We start from the raw sequence: 19,589 nt of genomic DNA, 5'->3' as shown, positions 1-19,589 counted from the left end.
ATATATATATATATATATATATATATATATATATATATATATATATATATATATATATATATATATATATACACATTGTTCCCAGGGGTTGGAGGTGTGAAAGCCTGAAGGGTGCTTTAGGAGAGAAAGCAAAGGAATTAAATACAAAATAGACACTGTTATGTTAATGGTAAAGATATATATATACAGATATATATATACAATATACATATACACAGAAAGAGATTCTTTTTCAATTTAAATCCAAGTTAGTTAACACACAGTGTAGTATTGGTTTCAGGAGTAGAACCCAGGGATTCAGCACTAACATATAACAACCAGTGTTCATTGCAACAAGTGCCCTCCTCAATGCCCATCACCCATTTAGTCCATCCCTCCAGCCCCCTACCCTCCAACAACCCTCACTTTATTCTCTGTATTTAAGAGGCTCCTATTGTCTGCCTCCCTCTCTGTTTTTATCTTGTGTTTCCTTCCTTTCCCCTGTGTTCATCTGTTTGGTTTCTTAAATTCCACATATGAATGAAATCATATGGTATTTGTCTTTGACTGACTTGGGCTTTGCATAATACACTATAGTTCATCCACATGGTTGCAAATGGCAAGATTTCATTCCTTTCGATCACCGAGTTTATATATATCACATCTTCTTTATCCATTCACTAGTTGATGAACATTTGGGGTCTTACCATAATTTGACTATTACTGATAGTCCTGCTGTAAACACTGGGATGCATGTGCCCCTTCCAATCACCATTTTTGTAGTCTTTGGGTAAATACCTAGTAGTACAATTGCTGAGTTGTAGGGTAGTTCTATTTTTAACTTTTTGAGGAAACTCCATACTGTTCTCCAGGGTGGCTGCACTAGTTTGCATTTTACCAACAATGCAAAAGCGTTCCCCTTTCTCTGCATCCTCACTAACATCTGTTGTTTCCTGGGTTGTTAATTTTAGCCCTTCTGACAGGTGTGAGGTGGTATCTCATTGTGGTTTTGATTTGTATCTCCATGATGATGAGTGATGTTGAACAACTTTTCATGTGTCTGTTACAAAAAGAGATTTATTTTAAGGAATTACCTCACAATTGTGGAGACTAGAAAGTCCAGAGCCTGCAGGTAGCCTGGCAGGCTGAAGGTCTAGGGGAGAGAGCTGATGCTGTAGAGTAAGCCTAAAGGCAGTCAGCTGTCAGAGTTCCCTCTCCCTTGGGAGAGATCGGGTCAGTCTTTTTTCTTAAGATCTTCAACTGATTGGATAATTAAGGCCTACCCATTTCATGGAGGATAATTTGTTTTACTCAAACCAAAAATAATTTAAATATTAATATCATCTAAAAAATACCTTCCCAGCAGCATTAAGATCATTTGACTTAATATCTGGGTACCATTGCATAGCCAAATTGATCCATTAAATTAGTCATCACAAAGAGGTATATATCCAAGAGAATTGAAAACATATGTCCACATATATTCATCTGTACTTAAGTATTCATACAGCTCAAAAGTGGAAACAACTTAAATGTCCACGAAATGATAAGTGAATAAACAAAATATGATATATACATACAATGGATTGTTAGTCAGCCATAAAAAGGAATGAAATATTGATACGTATTACAACATGGATGAACTTTGAAAACATTACACTAACTGAAAGAAGCGAGATAGAAACAACTACATACTATCTGGTTCCATTTATGTGAATGTGCAGAATGAGCAAATCCATAGAGAGAGAAAGTACATAAATGGTTGCCAAGGGCTGAGGGGAAGGGGAAATGAAGAATAATTGCTAATGGGGATGGGTGTTCTTTGGGGGATGATGGAAATGCTCTGATATTAGTCAGTGGTGATGGTTACACAACTCTGTAAATATACTAAATACCATCAAATTAGACACTTAAAAATCGTGAATTCTATGGTATATGAATTATATTTCAATAAACCTGTTAAAAAGATACTTAAAGCGCCAAGCATATGTGGTCCCAGTTACCTAATAGATAGCAGCAGCATTGCTTCTATAATGCAGAATGGGGGCGCCTGGGTGGCCAGTCAGTTAAGCATCTGACTTTGGCTCACGTCATGATCTCACAGTTCTTGAATTCAAGCCCCTGTGTTAGTCTTTGTGCTGACAGCTCAGAGCCTAGAGCCTGCTTCAGACTCTGTGTCTCCCTCTCTCTCTGCCCCTCCCCTGCTCACTCTCTCTCTCTCTCTCTCAAAAATAATAAACATTAAATAAATAAATAATGCAGAATATATGCTGAATCCCATAAATAAAAAGCTAGAGAGGGGAGATGGGAACTACCATTTTTTAGGCACCTTCTGTCTGAGGAACTATGTATATATCAGCTCATTCAATCATTCTTTAAAAAAAAAAGCCTTATAAGTTGTATAATCATCCTTATTATTTTATATTGGGAAATTGAGCCTTTTTAAAAATTAGTGGCCAAAGTCAGTCAGCTAGCAAGTTGGGACTGGACTCCTGTCTGACTCAGGCTCAGTCTCCTCCTACTGCACCATACTGCCACCGATGAAGAAACCCTGTCCCTGGCTGGACAGACCACATGGCCTGCTGCTTAGCATGGTGGGCACATTGTTCCCAGGGGTTGGAGGTGTGAAAGCCTGAAGGGTGCTTTAGAAGAGAAAGCAAAGGAATTAAATACAAAATAGACACTGTTATGTTAATGGTAAAGATTGTTACATTAATCCTCTGGGATGCTCCAGGGACCCAGTACAGAGGCCTGGAGACAAAGTGAATTCTTTTTTCACATACAGTGGGGGGTTTTCACCTAGGCTCTGTGGGCTCATAGGGGATCCTTTAAACCCCTCCCAGTTTGTGAAAATATTTTGTGTATACGAATCTTTTTCTGGGGAGAAAGTCATCGGTTTGTTAAAGGACCTGTGACAGGAGGAGGTTTTAAAAAAATTAGTTTAGATGTTTCTCTTAAAGTGCCAGGCTAATTTTCTGGCTGTGCGATAGATTGTGTTAAATGGTCTGGCACTCCTAATTTTTGGAATAAAAATGAATTCCTAGTGAATGATCTCACTGCCTGCAGTGCTGTCTGATTCCATCCTGGCATTTGATAGAACTTGTTAGGGGATTAGGTAAGACAGGATGTTGGTACATTTGAGGTCATTAAACCAAGAAGGGAAGGGGGGGTTGGGGAAGAAGTCTTGCTAAATATATTGTGGAGTTGAACTAAATGCTGAACAGCTAAGGGACGTTCTTTGTGCTCTGTGCCAACACTTTTAAACCCTGCTTAGGAACAGACTCGAGTGGCGGAGACAGCTCCATCTAGATGCAGCACATTGGTAAATGCCTATCTTTCCAAGAAATACTGTTTTACTTGTCCTTTTATGGAGGTGGCATGGAAGGCTGTTTCCTGGGTTGCATAACATTTCTGTAAGCAAATACAACTAGTAGAGAACCTAGGGAAGCAACAAAGGCTACCTTTTCACCCACAGGCCAGCATTCTCATAGTTCTGGTTGCAAGACTGGGAGAATCATGGAGAATATGCCACAGGTAGCCTACTGTATATGGAAGATTTTGTTAGATGAAATGTACTCCCCAAAGCTTATTTTCTACCTGTCTTTTCCTTGAGGCTTGTTTTGGGGTATTCATCAATCTCATTTTGAATTTAGTATTCAGAAAATATGCTCAAAAATTTATTGGGTGAGGGGCCCCTGGGTGGTTCAGTTGGTTAAGTGTCCAACTCTTGAATTCAGCTCAGTCATGATCTCATTGTCCATGAGATTAAGCCCTACGTCTGGCTCTGACTTGACAGTGTGGAGCCTGCTTGCAATTCTCTCTCTCGTCCTCTCCCTTGGCCCCTCCCCCACTTTCTCTCTCTCTCTTCAAATAAATAAATAAGCATTAAAAAAATTTTAAATATATTGGATGAGTAATGGTGATGGCTGCACAGCAAAATTAATGTACTTCCTTCCACTGAACCTATATACTTAGTGATGGTTAAAATGGTAACTTTTTAAAAATTTTTATTTATTTAAATTCAAGCTAGTTAACATACAGTGTAATATTGGGTTCAGGAGTAGAACTCAATTATTCATCACTTACATATAACACCCAGTGCTCATCCCCCCTTCTTAATGCCCATCACCCATTTATCCCATCCTCCAGCCACCCTCCCCTTCAGTCCTCAGTTTGTTCATCTGTTTGGTTTCTTAAATTCCACATGTGGGTGAAATCATATTTGTCTTTCTCTGACTGACTTATTGCACTTAGCATAATACACTTTAGTTCCATCCATGTTGTTGCAAATGACAAGATTTCAACTTTTTTGATTGCTGAGTAGTATTCCACTGTGTATATTATCTTTTTTTAAGTTTATTTATTTAGAGAGAGGGAAAGAGAGTATGTGTAAGTGAGGGACAGCCAGAAAGAGAGGGAGAGGGAACCCCAAGCAGGCACCACACTGACAGCACAGCAGCTCGATACGGAGCTCGAACTCACAAACCATGAGATCATGACCTGAGCTTGAAACCAAGGGTCAAACGCTTAACCAACTGAGCCACCCCATACCACATCTTCTTTATCCATTCGTCAGTCAGTGAACATTTGGGCTATTTCTATTCTTTGGCTGTTGTCAATAGTGCTGCTGTAAACATTGGGTGCATGTGCCCCTTCACAAAAATCAGCATTTTTGTATCCTTTGGATAAATACCTGTTAATGCAATTGCTGAGTTGTAGTGTAGTTCTGTTTTTATAAAATGGTAACTCTTACGTTTTGTGTATTTTACTACAAAAAACATGGATTGGACGACACAGAGGGAAAAACCATTCACCTTTGAGATGGGAATTCCAAGTGTCATTTTGTGATGAGTATTAAGCCTTTTCCTCTGTGTGATATGAGTATGTAAGTAACCAGTGAAAGCTTGTGTGGGATGAAAATGCTCACTGAAGCACTGTGTCGTCCCAACTGAGACACTCTCTCGCTGGCTGTGGGACCTGGGACATGTATCCAAAGCAGATGGTAACTCCTCAATAAATGCTGCTTTCTCCTTCCAAGCCTCTCCTCACATCACTGTTTCCTCATCAGTAAAAGAAGGAGGTAGAACTAGTGATTTCCAAGGTCCTTTCATCCCTGCTGATCCATGCTTTATGAAAAAAACAAAAAGGAAAACAGGTCTGCAGAACAGTCTCCAGTCCATACAGATAACTGCGGTCCCTGTGTATACACACGTAGCAGCTTCTGCCGCTCCTGACTTTCGCTGTCCTCTGCTCCCTATTTTATCTTTTCCTCAGCTTACCAAGAATCACCCATAAACTAAGAAAGGGGAATGAGAAGGGTAAAAGATTGAGTTGACCCAAGACAGAAGGCTGGGATGAGGGGCCTGGAAGTGGGTGTCAGGCTGGGCACAGTGCCTACACTACAAGACTGAAGTTGGCCCCTATAGTGCCACGTAGTTATGGGTGCTGTGGGATTCTGAGTCATGGCTCTGGATTCACTGAAGGGTATATGATCACAGTGAAATTAAGCACAATGATTTTTATATAAAGCAGATGGTGGCAGGAACGTAGCCACTATAGATACAGAGGGAGAAGCTGAGTTTGTCATGCAAGGAAAAGGCAGTAGGTAGCAAAGTCTGTGTGGAGGAGGAAGAGGCTTATGAGGCATTGAGGTGACAGCTGGAGGGAAGGGTTGGTGGCCAGAGTCTCTAGTCATGGTTAGAGCTGGAAGCAGGTGAGATCTAACTGTAATAAATCAAAGCATAGGCAGGACTATATGCTGAGTCTTGGGAATCCTCCTAGCAAATCACTCAATCTGTGGTGGTCCTGGGGACTTTCAGGGCGAAAAGGGAATTGAGAACAGAGGAACCAGTTACCATCACAGTAGTGGTGGGCCAGGAGAGAAATGATGGTGATGGCAGTAGAGATGGAGAGGGGTGGACAGATTGGAGATAGAAGTTGAGGTAGAATCCACAGCACTTGCTGGTGGACTAGATGTTAACAAGTGAGAGGGAGAGAGGGAAATCAAAAGTAACTCCTAGGTTTTTAGCTGGAACAACTGGGTCAGTGGTATTGCCTTTTTCTAGAACGGTTAATCATACCCCTCTTGAACAACACCTGCCTCAACTGTCTTCAAAGCCATTGGCTAAACTTGTTGCGGCCCTCACACCTGCAGTGAGCTCTATGTGGACCTCACCAGCCTCACTTGGGGACAGCCCACCAGCACCTTGCCTTGTGTGAGACCTACCTAACACCTAGACCTGGGCAGCTTGGGAGTCAAGGGGCACCTGCCCTTGACAGATGAGGTCAGCAGGCATTTGCAGCTCCCAAAATGGATAGGATTCTGTAGGTTTTTCTGGCTGATAGACGAAGCACAGGCATAGCCAAAGTTCTCAGTTAAGGGGAAGGAGGCAGATAGCCTGGACCAAGTATCAAACCAGGGAGAAGTTGAGGCACTATTGATGCCCATCCAAGTTTTCAAGAAACTGCCCTTCACTAAGTTGAGAAGAGCCCCAACATGCATACCCATCAACATTCTTGCAGATGAACTTGGTCATTGACTATGTGATTTCATGGATGATCTTTGACATAAGGATGGAAAATATAGTACTTGAGCCCTAAATGGCACATCATAGCCTGCTTCAGGCATTCTCTCCTTGGACATTGCCAGGGATAGTCATGCTCTCCTGAGACCAAGACTCAGAGTGAGATTTCTTCATACAGTGCTTTCACTGCCATTTTCCATAATTGAGAACAGGTATTCAGTGTGTTAACTCCCATTTAGAGAATGATCTGGATCATTTTTTAATAAGCTACCTGGTAGTACTTTTATTTAAAGAAACTGCAGCAGAAAAAAATTTATTTAATTCTAATTAATTCTAACTTAATTCTAATGTGTGATATATAACCATTTTAGTACTAACAGGTTAATTAATTCTTTTTATACAAATAATCAAATTACTGTAGGACCCACAGCTTTGTCAGGTTACTTTGACATTTTACTAGTAGCATGTGGAAAATTGATAATGTTTCCTTTGGGAAGAAGGATATAATCTTCTCAAATTCTAGTGGGTGGTAGTGTTGTATAAGAAAAGAGTAGCCTTTAGAGTCAGGTGGACACAGATTCAGATTGCATGTCATACCCTCTCCAGGAGTGTGACCTTAGCCAAGGCATTTACCCTGTCTGAGCCATGGTTCTTTCATCCAACAAACAAATTAATAACTTGTAAAAGTCCTAGTGTAGTTTCCAGCAGACAGAAGTTTTCAGCAAATGGAACTTTTATTATCATCATTATTATTAATTATTAACAAATAGAGGCCAGTACTCTTTAAACTATAAAGTCCACAGAAACTCCAAAATCATTTCATGTTGTGTCTTTCCAACACTTTGTTTCTTGTTGGCTTTTTCTTTTCTGAATTATCAATGGCAAGTAGTTCTGAAATAGCACCATCCACTTATACTAGAGGTGAAAATTTGGGCAATCCGCTTTTTTTTGGGAATATAAACATCTTGAATACCAAAGAAGTGAATTTTCTAGTTATAATTCTCCAATGACTTGGTCCCAGCACCTGAAATGTGTAAGTGGAAACTTACAGAGACATTTTCATCTGAATTTTCTCCATCCTGTCTGAAATGGCTGCGTCTTTCTGGGTTGTAACAAAAAAAAAAAAAAAAAAAAGCACATTTCCTTGCATCACCTTCCCATGCCAGTAGAGCAAAACACAAAAGCCACAAGATCTATGATTCAAAGGTCTTTTTCTTTATACAAGTAACTATTTAAATTGCTTTAAATGTAGATTTTTTAGAAATTCATCTCTGTAGTTTCCAAAAATTAACCCCTTTCTTTTTAAAGCCCTTCTGGCCATAAAATGGTGTGTGACTACTCCACTTAGTGTTTCTGAGTATGAATAAGGATGCCAGAGCCACTCTCAGTTTACATATTAATGCTAAAGCTGTCACCAAATTTTTAGCAATATTTTATACAGCATAGGACCAGTGGAACATTTGAGATCTGACCTTTTCCAGCAGCTGATAGTCTTTAAATGCAATTTGTACTTTGGAACTAAGTTTTGAACTCTTGTTTTGTTTTCTGACCACTGTAATTTATCTTTCCACTCAGTCCAGTAAGAAAAAGTGATGGGAGTGTGTGTGTGTGTGTGTGTGTGTGTGTGTGTGTGTGTGTGTGTATGTGTAAGAAATATTTATTAGTCCCCCAAATCAGTAGTCCAACTTTGGGCAGGGCACCAGAGTAGCACTTTAAAGCTAGGTCCGATTGTCACAATGGTATCATCCTAGTACAAAGCCACTGGGATACTGAGCAAGACCGAGTTATTAGCTCAGTGACTATTTTGCCTCAAGTGATAATACTGTGGAGAGGATCAACTTAAAAACACTGTATCCCACGTATGATGTCTCTGCCCTTTTAAATTTAAGCAAACCTGGATTCAGGTTCAAACAAGAGCATAAACCAATTCTAAATGTTTTGTTTTGTTTCCTTTGTATCACTCAAATTTTCAGTAATGTGAGAAGAGGTGGTTAGGAAGGAATTGACAACAGGAGGACAGGGGAGGCAGTACTGGAAATTGGAAAAGGATTAAACCAAACCACTTTTATGTTTCTTAGAAATTATGTTGTTGGCATTAGATTAGTGATGTAGATAAAAAATACCTCCACCTGCAGTTTCCTGGGGAAAAGCAAATAGCGTTTTGTTCACTACATCCCATTAAAACCACTAAGAAAATCTTAGCTGAGAGTTGAAGTGTAGAGACAAAGATGCAATCAGCCTTACTTATACAAGAGGTACCTTCTGGAAACCCTGATCCTTTCACTGCTAATTGGTATCAATGTTCCTTTGCCCACTGTTTGCAGCTCAAGATCCACTTGTACTTTTATGACTGTTGCTGTAATTAAATACCATTTACTTTTTCTTAGGCTTAAGAATGCAGGTCCCACTGACTTTTTCTTTAAAGTAGATTTATGTTTGTGCAAGAGGGAATTACGTACAGATAATTTCCCATTTCTGGGATATGTGACTTTACTTGTAAGTGAATGAACAGTAATCATTCAGATATCTCTTTTTAAACTTTCCCCAGCTTCTCTAACAGTAAATATGAAGAAATGAAAAAGCTGTGCTTTCATGCTTAGTGTAGCATTACCATATCTACTCACCCACCTTTTCCTAAGCACAGTCCTATGAACGACGTCAAGGTTTTGTGAGGTCTTCAGAAATCAGTCTAGCTAAGAGATGCCATGAGGGCAGGAAGTGTCCATGGCTCTCATTCACCACTGTTTTCAGACACTTAAATGGTGCCCAGCACCCAGAGGAAGGTCAGTAAAAACTTCTTGAATGGGTGTTGTCCTGTGTGCTTCTGGGGTCTGAAGTATGTCCAAGAAAACTAGTTTGTGAGCAGCCTAGAGCTGCACTGTCCAATAAAGTGACCACTAATCGCTTGTGGCTATTTATATTTAAATACATTAAAATTAAAATTCAGTTCCTCGGTTGTACCAGATGCATTTACTGAGTATGAATATGAGGCTGGTGGCTGCCATATTGGACAGCACAGATATTGAACATAACAGAAAGTTGTATTAGTGCTGGTAGAGACCTAAGTTAGCAGCTCCAATCTTTTTAAAGTGAAATTCCCATGTGACCATGATGTGCACTCATAATACAAAAACGTAGCCTTTTTGCCTCTCCTCCCTCCCCAACACTGTAGGAATTTAGTCAAGAAAGGTGAGTGGCCCACAGAGGTGGCCATCTCTTTGAAACTGAAAGCCAAACAACAGTGGGGCTGTTAGCAAGACTGACATTCGGGTGGTATATGCCTATTTGGCTATACTACTTGTTAGTGTGTGAAATAACTGTACCAGTTAATAAAGAGCTACTGGCGAGCATGTATTGAATATCTGCTGTATGCTAGTCCCTGGGCTAGCCCGGACGTCTTGATGGACAGGAACATTCCTGGCCTCCTGGGGCACATGGTCTCATGGAGAGAGCTCAGATGGCAATAAAACTAATAAATAGGAAATAACAATGCAATGTATTCAGCTCCTTGGTTGGAGTTTGGAATACTATGAAAATCATAAGAATAGAGAAATCTGTAATTGGAGAGTGTGTAAGAAGGAATGGAGGCTGGAGGAAAGCTTTCAAGATACCCTTTTCAATAATAATAAAAATAGGTACTGTTCTACAGTTTAAAAAAACTGTTCATAATAGAGAAATAAAGCCTATTTTTAGAAATGAAAAATAAATTAATTAATTAAAATAAAAATTTATCTAGAAGCTCTCCCCCCCAAAAATTAAAACATAAAAAAATAATTAAAAAAAATAAAGAGCTGCTGTTTCAGGCTTCTTCAGTACCTCCTTTTTTTTTTTAAGAGATAATGATAATAGCTATCATTTATTGAGCACCTCCCATATCCCAGGAACTGTACAGGCATTTGTTACACACACCCCAATGTTCATAGCGGCAGTCTCTACAATAGCTAAATCATGGAAAGAGTCTAAATGTCCATCAACTGATGAATGGATCCTCCAGTACCTCCTGAGAGGCTCTGGCCATTTACCTAGGACCCCCCCCCCCCCAGTTAATCCAGCAAAATGAGTTTGCTCATGTCAGTTGCATCCCTGGGAGTGGGAGACTGCTCAGAAACCCCGACCCCAGCTCTGGAGGCCTCAAATTGGTGGGTGCTGCACGTGGCCTCCAGGAGAGACTGCTCCCAAAGAATTTGTATTACCATCGCCAAGTCCTGGATCACAGAACCACTGGCCTCAAAAAGACCTTAAAATCACTCATCCTATGTATTCATTGCTATTAAAGAAAGAAGTCACAGAATCACTTAGGTAGTTTGTGGCCAATTTAGAGATAAAACCTGAGAATCTCCTCTAACTTGGTCCCTTTTTTGTCCCTTATCTTCCAGCTAGTAATTACCTTAACCACAAAATGGGGGTAGATATCTTTATGCCTCACAGAGTTGCTAATAAAAAGAATAATGTTATTTTGTTCTACTGTTTGCAAAATCCCTTTTGTATATGTTTTCATTTAATCTGTTTAATTCTCACAAGAGCCTGTGAAAGGTGTTAGGCTCAAAGGCAGTGAATGACTTCCCCAAGGTAACAAAGCTGCTGTGATCACCGGAGGTCCTCCATCCCTTAGGGCTTGGGAAACTATACACTCTTTTGTAAATGTAAGATAACATAACCGCATGGTATTACTAGTTTTTAGCTTGTGGTATTTTGCAGTTGAAGATTTAGTGACATTGAAAGTGGTAAGTTTGTTCAAGCAACGCATTTTTTTTTACTTTGATAACGTGCCAATTGCACAGACTTTGGTTCAGCATTAAAACAGAAGTGGGTTGCTTCGAAGTGTATTTTTAAAATGAGAGAATCCAAATTTGTAATTAGCTTCAGAAATGCTGGTTGTGCAGTTTGAGTATATGAAGAGTTTCTGGTAATCATTTCTGTCATTAGTGGTGGCTTATTTTATTTTTTGTATTTTCCCCCAAGCAATTAGGCATTTTGGAAAAAACAAAGTATGTTCTTTGAAGAGTCATTTCCTCTATTACTGCCTTATTTTTCACATCCTATAGTCCTGGCATACTTAGAAAATTAACCACATAGATAACTGTGGCAAAGAAAAATCATTTTGGAGCCACTCTACTTACTTGACACCTCACTGTCAGGAGAATGTTATTTAAATTATAAAGAGAAGCCACAGTGAAGGAAATGATTCACTTCTTGATTTATCTTTTGTCTTTTGGTCTTTTGATAATTTTGATAGAAACATCCCTTGTGTTTAGATATGATTATTGGGAAGATCAACTCAAATCACTCCCAAAATAAAATGGAATTTTTGCCTGCCTTTCTCTTTCTTTCTTTCTTCCTTCCTTCCTTTTCCTTCTTTCTTTCTTAATTTCTTCCTTCTTTTCTTTCTTTCTCTCTCTCTCCCTTTTTTTCTTTATTTTTTTCTCCCTCCCTCCTTCTGTCTCTCTCTGAACCCTAGCCATTTTACAGTATATACTATATTCTATGCAGAAACTAACTTTATATACGAGGAAAAGAATGGTGTTATTTCCTTCCATATAACAAAGAAGTATATCTTCATTTTTTTTTACTAGCTTATGAAAATTGTGGCATTCTCTACACCAATTATCCTGTAAGGATAAAGAGAAAAGAGAAAGAAAAATTATTAGACAAAAATGTAAATGAAAAGAAACTTGGTGTTGTGAGCCCTGACTTTATCATTACCAATTTATATACCAGTCACATTTGGGAAGAATGTGTCTGTGTGTTTGTTTTTTGAAGTATATATTGTGTGTGTATCCTCAGGTCTTCTCTGTGTATGCACTGTTTTGTGTCATATAACAGACTCCCAACTCTCTTTTATACTCTAAGAGATATGGTCTTCCTCCTGTAAATATAAGACCTTCAAAGAATTTTTTTATTATCTAGAGTTTTCTTGAATTTTATTTATGTCATTTCCCCTGCTTTGTGTAGATGCTAGAGAGGGTGCTGACCAAAAAAAAAAAAAAAAAAAAAAAAAAAAAAGTAAAGGCAAAGTCTGTGGTTTATAACCAGACTTGGAACCATGGTAATAAGACAGTAGGCTTGAATAGCTCTTTGAAATTCCAAACTTCTAATTCCTCCAAACTTATTAGGGTGGAACAGTGATTGATGAATGAGCACATACTTTCAAACTTTGCAGCTACCAGTTTTGATACCAGTTCACATTGAATGAGATAATGCACACAACGTGCCTAGCACCGGAGTTGACAGATCATAAGCACTCATAAGCGTTAGCCATTATTATTAGCTCATCTGATTTGGCTCTGTCTTCACATCTCTTTCTGCTCTTTGATAGCCATGCTGAGTAGCAGTAAAATGTCCAGGGAATACAAAAACACCAAAAGGAAGGGAAACACAAGTCCTCGGTATCCTGGAAGCAGAATTTATCAGCCCACAAATAATTAACATCTGATTGTCTGTCTTCTCATGATGATGTGTGAATTATTTCCATACCCACCCTCATTCCACTTTCAAACTTAGAACTCCATGGACAAGTGACAGCCTCTCTTGCCCAAATGTGACTCAGTCTGGTCTAATGAGGTTCCAGTTGTTGGTAAACTCACGTTGATCCCATTTCTCTTTTGTTATGTGAAAGTCTGTGAGCAATTCACTATCTTCTGTGTAAGAAAAACAAAAATAAAACCTCCTAAGTATGATTATCATTGATTAGAGCTTTGTTAAGATGTATGAGATGCAAGTGTCTTTTTCCTTGCCTATGATAATGTGGGTAATTAAACAAATTAACCAGGCATTCATGCTGTGTTAGGAGTGTAAATTGGCATAGCTTTTCTGGAAAATCATCAAGACCCTTAAAGTTTACACCAGTTGACCCAATAGTTATTTTTCTAAAATCCACCTAAGAAAGTATTCAGAAATTCAGACAATCTGATATTCAAATATGTCCCTCAAAGTGTTATTTGCATTAACAGCAACAAAAAAATGTAATTCCCAAAATGAAACCGTTAAAAAAAAACCTTTTCTAAGTGGAATATAATATTACATAGACATTGACAAGCATGTTTTTGAAGTGTTTTTAATTACTTGGGGAAATGCTCACATTTGTGTAACACTGAATGAAAAGTAGAAACAAAACTCTGAGTTTTTTGTGTATCTGGAAAAGAATACTGGTCTGCAATCTTTTATCCCCATTTCTGAATCCAAAAGCATTCAAAAATCAAAAGAGTTTTTTGGTAACTTCTTTGGTAGAAAAACCTGGCCTGAACCCAATGTGAGATTCTGTTTTATACAACTTAATAAGAATATGCATCCGTTTTGCTACAGAAATATTGTGAAATATGTCAGACTCTGGGGTGCTGCTCCAGACCCTGATGGAATATTATACGATAAATCATAGTTGCATCAAAATGGTTTTTAGACACCGAACAATTCTGAATTCTGGAACATATTCTGAAGCTCAGAAGTTTCAGTTAAGGGGTTATGGAATTATACAACAAAATATCATTAGTGATTTATCAGCTCCAGGGTTACAATTGATCCGTCTTTTTCTTTATTTTATTTTATTTTATTTTAATTCCAGTTAGTTAACATACAGTGCTATCTTAGTTTTAGGGGTACAACATAATGACTCAACCCTTCCACGCCCCACTGGTTACTCATCTCAGGGAGTGAACTCCTTGACCCCCATCACCTATTTTCACCCACCCCCCCACCTACCTTCCCTCTCCTTTATTCTCACTAGTTAAAAGTCTGGTTTTTGGTATTATTTTCTTCACACTTTTTCATATTATCCAAATGTTCTACAATAAGCATGTATCATTTAACATCAGAAAAAAAGGTCTTAAAGATAAATATATTTAGGGGCACCTGGGTGGCTTAGTATGTTAAGTGTCTGACTCTTGATTTTGGCTCAGGTCATGATCCCAGTGTCATGGGATCGAGCCCCACATCAGGCTCCATGCTGAGGATGGAGCCTCCTTAAAATTCTCTCTCTCCCCTCTCTTTCTCTGCCTCTCTTCCTTGCTCATGCTCTCTCTCTAAAAGTTTTTTAATAAATAAATAATTTAAATATTATATATATAATAAACATATTTAAGGCATCAGAGAAGAGGCGCCTGGGGGGCTCAGTCGGTTAAGCGTCTGGCTTCAGCTCAGGTCATGATCTCACCGTTCGTGGGTTTGAGCCCCACATCAGGCTCTGTGCTGATGGCTGGCTCATAGTCTGGAGCCTTCTTTGGATTCTGTGTCTCCCTGTCTCTCTCTCTCTCTGAGCCTCCCCTGTTCACACTGTCTCTTTCTGTCTCTCAAAAATAAATTTTAAAACATTAAAAAAAATTTTTAAATGGCATCAGAGAATCATCTCATTTCAGTTAGAATTCCCCAATATATCCTTTGCTTCCTGTATCTTCCTGTTACTGCAGTCGCATGTGTCTTTTAAGCCAAGGTGTTCTCCTTTGTTGAAAGAAAACACTCATGAGATTGGACATTGGTCTCCAAACTGCCTCTGAGTTTGAAAGCCCAGTGAGGGATACTCACCTAAGGAAATACTCACCGAACAGGGCTTCCCTGTAGGTGAAGCTCAGGCATTATTAACATGGGCCATTTTATCACGTTCTGTTTATGTGGAGCTCTCAAAAGGCAAACAGCCAGAGGCACAGTAAGTCAGAAGTCATAGAAGTAAGGGACAGCAGGAGAGGAGGGAAAAACGTTAACATTCGAAGTTTATTCTGCTAATGGACAGCTCTTCCCCTCCCCCCAATTCAGGTGGACACTCACTGACCTGTCACGAGGTTGCCCTGCAAAGCTTTGGGGTCCATGTCTGAATGGATTGCTGTAGCCTTCTCATCTCTCCCTTCGCCCAGTTCCCTGCATCCTAAGACTCGAAGCCAGCGCAGAGCCTGGAAAAATTACATGTAAGTTGTGACTGAGGTTTCTTTCCTCGAACCAAGCAATGGTAAGAATTTTCTTAGATGATAACAACAAGTAGCCTAAACTCACATCGGTTACTTTTCTTTTAACAAAGCATCTTGAAAATTATAGCTGAGGAAGGGAGCAGGGGTTAGAATCTTCATATTGGTGCCTCCTTAATGCAGTGGGTCTTTAACTTACACCAGAATGGTGTAATGCAGTGGGTCTTTAACTTACACCTGGAGAGCTCGTTAAGGTATAGCTTCCTGGACCTCATGCCCAGAATTTATGAATCAGTAGATTTGGGGCAGGCTGGAAAGTTGCTGTTCTAACAAGTTTCCAGGTGATGCTGAAGCAGGTGGTCCAGAGACTCCACTTTGAGAATCACTGCTTTAATTCACGTGTAACTGAAAGGATGAACAATAAAGGGAGAAAAACATCTTAAATGTTCACTATTAAATGTCACTAAATTAACATATTTAGTATTTTACTTAACATACTGACTCATGTCTCAAGAAAAGAGTTTGTGGGGCACCTGGGTGGCTCAGTCAGTTAAGGGTCTGACTTCAGCTCAGGTCATGATCTCATGGTTCATGGGTTCCAGCCTCATGTCAGGCTCTGTGCTGACAGCTCAGAGCCTGGAACCTGCTTTGGATTCTGTGTCTCCCTCTCTCTCTGCCCTCTCCGCCTCTCAAAAATAAACATTTAAAAATTTGAAAGGAAAAGAAAAGAATTTGAAGGTCCTCTCTTAGGACTGTCATATTTGAATGTCCAGCCAAGTAGATGCCGTTATTCTGTACCAGCTTTAGAGTCAATAGTATTGGTCATTCTTTGCCCTTGGATTGCAACAAGGGTCTCTGACTGTCGTGTTATTAGGCTAAAATGACAGCTACAGTCTTTTTGCAGGTCTGATCATCATGTCTGAGATACACTCAAAAGGGAAATCTTTTTCCCCCAGATTGACAAACATATTGCTGCTTTTCAAAGTGAATCATCATAGTATTATCTTTCTTCTCATGCACTTACATGGGACTCGATTTACAAAACACATGTGGGAAAGGAGGCACATGTCTAATAAATAGTCCAAGTCACCAAGTCCAGGTTCTTGTGGGGTTTTATGTTCCCAGGACTGACATATTTTGAGGATCAGCACTTTGAGAATCAGTGTTAGCTTTGGAACAAATCAATCACCTCTCCCCTGAGGACAAGAACAATTTATTCCATGTTAATAGAAAAAAGTGGAAGATTTTGGCTCAACAAATGCACATTTGGATATATGTGAGCATACATGCAAATGTACATATGTGCCTTTGAATATATAGGCATTTTGTATATTTCTAGCTTTCATTGTAAGAATTTTAAACATTTTTTCCTTTGTTTCATTGAGTTGATGTGAGTATAAAAATAGTTTGAGTGATGCTGTCCAGGAAATGTATGAGAAATTTCTGGGCATTTTAAATCTGTGGATTAGCATTATGATTTATAACACTTTACTTGGATATGGTAAATGTTCATTCAGAGGAGAACATACAGTTCTTTTATTAGAACTCTCAGAAATTGAGAATAATCACTGTTCATAAAGCAGCTCTGAAGCAGACACAATGAAGGAGCCTATCTATTGCCTAACCATTAGCAGAGCCAGAGATCCTGGAGGTATATGTAAGTGCATGTATTTAACATAAGAAACACAGAGTCAGAAAAATAAGGCAAAAAGTGATAGATGATGAAAGAGTTCGGGGTGCCTGGGTGGCTCAGTCAGTCAAGCGTCCGGCTTTGGCTCAGGTCATGATCTCACGGTTCGTGGATTCAAGCCCTGCGTCAGGCTCTGTGCTGACAGCTAGCTCAGAGCCTGGAGCCTGCTTCAGATTCTGTGTCTCCCTCTCTCTCTGACCCTGCCCTCCTCGCACTCTCTCTGTCTCTCAAAAATAAATATAGAAAACATTTTAAAAATTAAAAAAAAAGAGTTCTGTAAGGAGTTAATCCAGCACTTCTTGGGGCTGCACAAAGGGTAACACGGCTGGTAGGAGGGCTGATAGAGTAGTAACTGATGTAATTATGCCTTCTTACTCCGTCCTCACTACCTATAACACCTCTGTCAAGCACTAATTAGTTATTCTGCACAGCATCCTTGGAAGCAAGCTTTTTCAATTTATGAAGCATCTTCACCATGATATGGAAGAAGTAGGTTGTATCAAATGCTTCTTAATCTCCTTCCTGCCTTGGCATCTGTGACTGTTCATGTTTATACATCAGGTATTCCTGTATGGTGACGCTCGATGTCAGTCAGTTTCATGACTACAGGCTGGGAAGGAAAGAAGGCTGCTCTGACGCCTCAGGTGACTCGCCTCAGGTGACTCAGTGCTTGAAGCTCCTGCCAGATCTAGCACAGCCTGCCGAAATCACTCCCCGCAGCCTGGGATGAAGCCCTCAAGTCACTGAGTTGTCTAGCATGTCTCTGTAAAAGTACCATGCAAGTGTGGGGACAAGAGCTATGGGAACCTTCTCTCCTTTCCACTCAATTTTGCTATAAACCTAAATCTCCATTAACTAATAATTTTGGGGGTGCCTGGGTCTAATTTACCCCTCATCACCAAATCACTGTAGTACCCTTAAATCACAGATCAGTTTGGTGAGTCCTGCAGTTCTATAAGGAATATGCAGGAGTGAACTTACTAGGTTAGTCTATTAGAGCCCTACGTTAGGGGGATTTTGCTTTCTTGAAAGCTGGTCTTGGAGAACGATCAGCAAATTCTCATGGGTCCAGTAGCCATGTTTTCCTCAGACCTCCTGTACTACCTTCAGACCCTGCCCTTGGGTCTGACCAGGGCTTGTAATTCTTGAAGAGCAGTGCTTAAGGACCCATAGTTCGAGAAAGCTCAGGAACCTCTGTCCTAAAATTTCACACTTCTTCTCAAGGACAGAGGAAGAAATAATCAGGGGCTAATCAGGATTATGTGTGTGTGTGTGCACACTCATGTATTATATATTTTATACATGTACGTACATATCTATATATTTGGCTTAAGGGAAAGGCATAACCAATAAAGTCATCAAAGTTAAAGTACAATATGTATAAATCAGTCCCACTGTTCCTACCCTGACTTTCCAAACCTGCTTAGAAATGAACTCTCTAGGTGATGGAGAGAGAGCAAAGGTGATGGAGAACAGGGTGAAATAACAAAGGTTTTAGCTGATAAGATATCAGAAACTGGAATTAAAGCTTTTTTATAGAAAAGAAAATCTGGGGCAGCAAGTCTGAGAGAAAGAAAAGTCAGTGCTTATTCATCCTTGACATCCACATGTGGCTGCCTGCACCCTAAGCTTGGGTTGAAATGACATGGATATAGAATTAAATCAAAATAAATTCAGCCCCATGAGCTCAGAGATCATAATTTTTAGATGGACACACTGACATGGTTTTTCCCCAGAGAAGACCAGCAAACCAAGTTACTCAGATGGAATGACATAAGGTAGAGAAAACCCACAAAGATAGACCCTTGGGGAATCTCCTTATAGGTTCTCATGTCTCCTAGGAATCAGATTGCCTCATTCCAGACACTGAATCATGTTTAGTGATGGCTTAGCTTCTTGGAACCGAACAAAACAGAACCCTGAATTAACTAACCTTCACCCTTCCCCACCCCCGGTCAGACCCCTCCTGCACACCCCACCCTACCTACCGCGCGCATCCTACTTCCCTTTTTCAGAAATAGAGATTCAGAAAACAAGAAAGCTTTGGTTTAGTGAAGATGGAGAATAAACCCTGGAGAGTATCTGTGGCTGATAACACTGACCTGCTGAATCACTGAAAATGGTTAAACGTTTTATAATTAAGAGAAGAAACTACTTTCAAAAGGTTCTCAACAAAGAGCATTGTCTAGCTGTCGGTCACTTATTAAAAAATATAAACAAACAAAATAGTCTTCTTGTCCTCAATTAGTCCAGTTAACGGTGTTTTATTAGACTTATTTTCATGCCTTAATTAATAGTCTAAAACTATTAAATAATAATAATAATATAAAACTATTGATTTCTAAAAGAAAAATATACCATTTTTATTCTTCTTGAAAAACTGCAAGTTTTAGCTTTTACCACCTTTCCAGTGCCAGAATTTAAATTTCAGATATTCTCCTTATGCTCATTATGTTTGGAAGCATTTTAGTAGTTGTAATATTAGTGATATTAAGAGTAATCTATAAA

At 39.3% G+C, this 19,589-nt stretch overlaps 1 protein-coding gene across 5 annotated transcripts in view; it reads left to right on the top strand.

Annotated features, from left to right (window-relative positions):
- BACH2 (BTB domain and CNC homolog 2) overlaps nt 1-19,589 on the top strand; it is a 358,199-nt gene that overhangs the window by 190,534 nt on the left and 148,076 nt on the right. For all 5 annotated transcript variants that reach the window (XM_029943601.1, XM_029943598.1, XM_029943600.1 and 2 more), the window contains exon 3: nt 15,246-15,394. The gene's annotated coding sequence lies outside the window, so the exon portion shown is untranslated. The remainder of the gene's footprint in view (nt 1-15,245; nt 15,395-19,589) is intronic.

Source organism: Suricata suricatta, chromosome 7 (genome assembly GCF_006229205.1).
Source record: "Suricata suricatta isolate VVHF042 chromosome 7, meerkat_22Aug2017_6uvM2_HiC, whole genome shotgun sequence".
Lineage (NCBI taxonomy): Eukaryota > Metazoa > Chordata > Mammalia > Carnivora > Herpestidae > Suricata > Suricata suricatta.
Note: the sequence above shows the minus strand (reverse complement) of the source record. Positions and strands in the feature narration are given on the sequence as shown.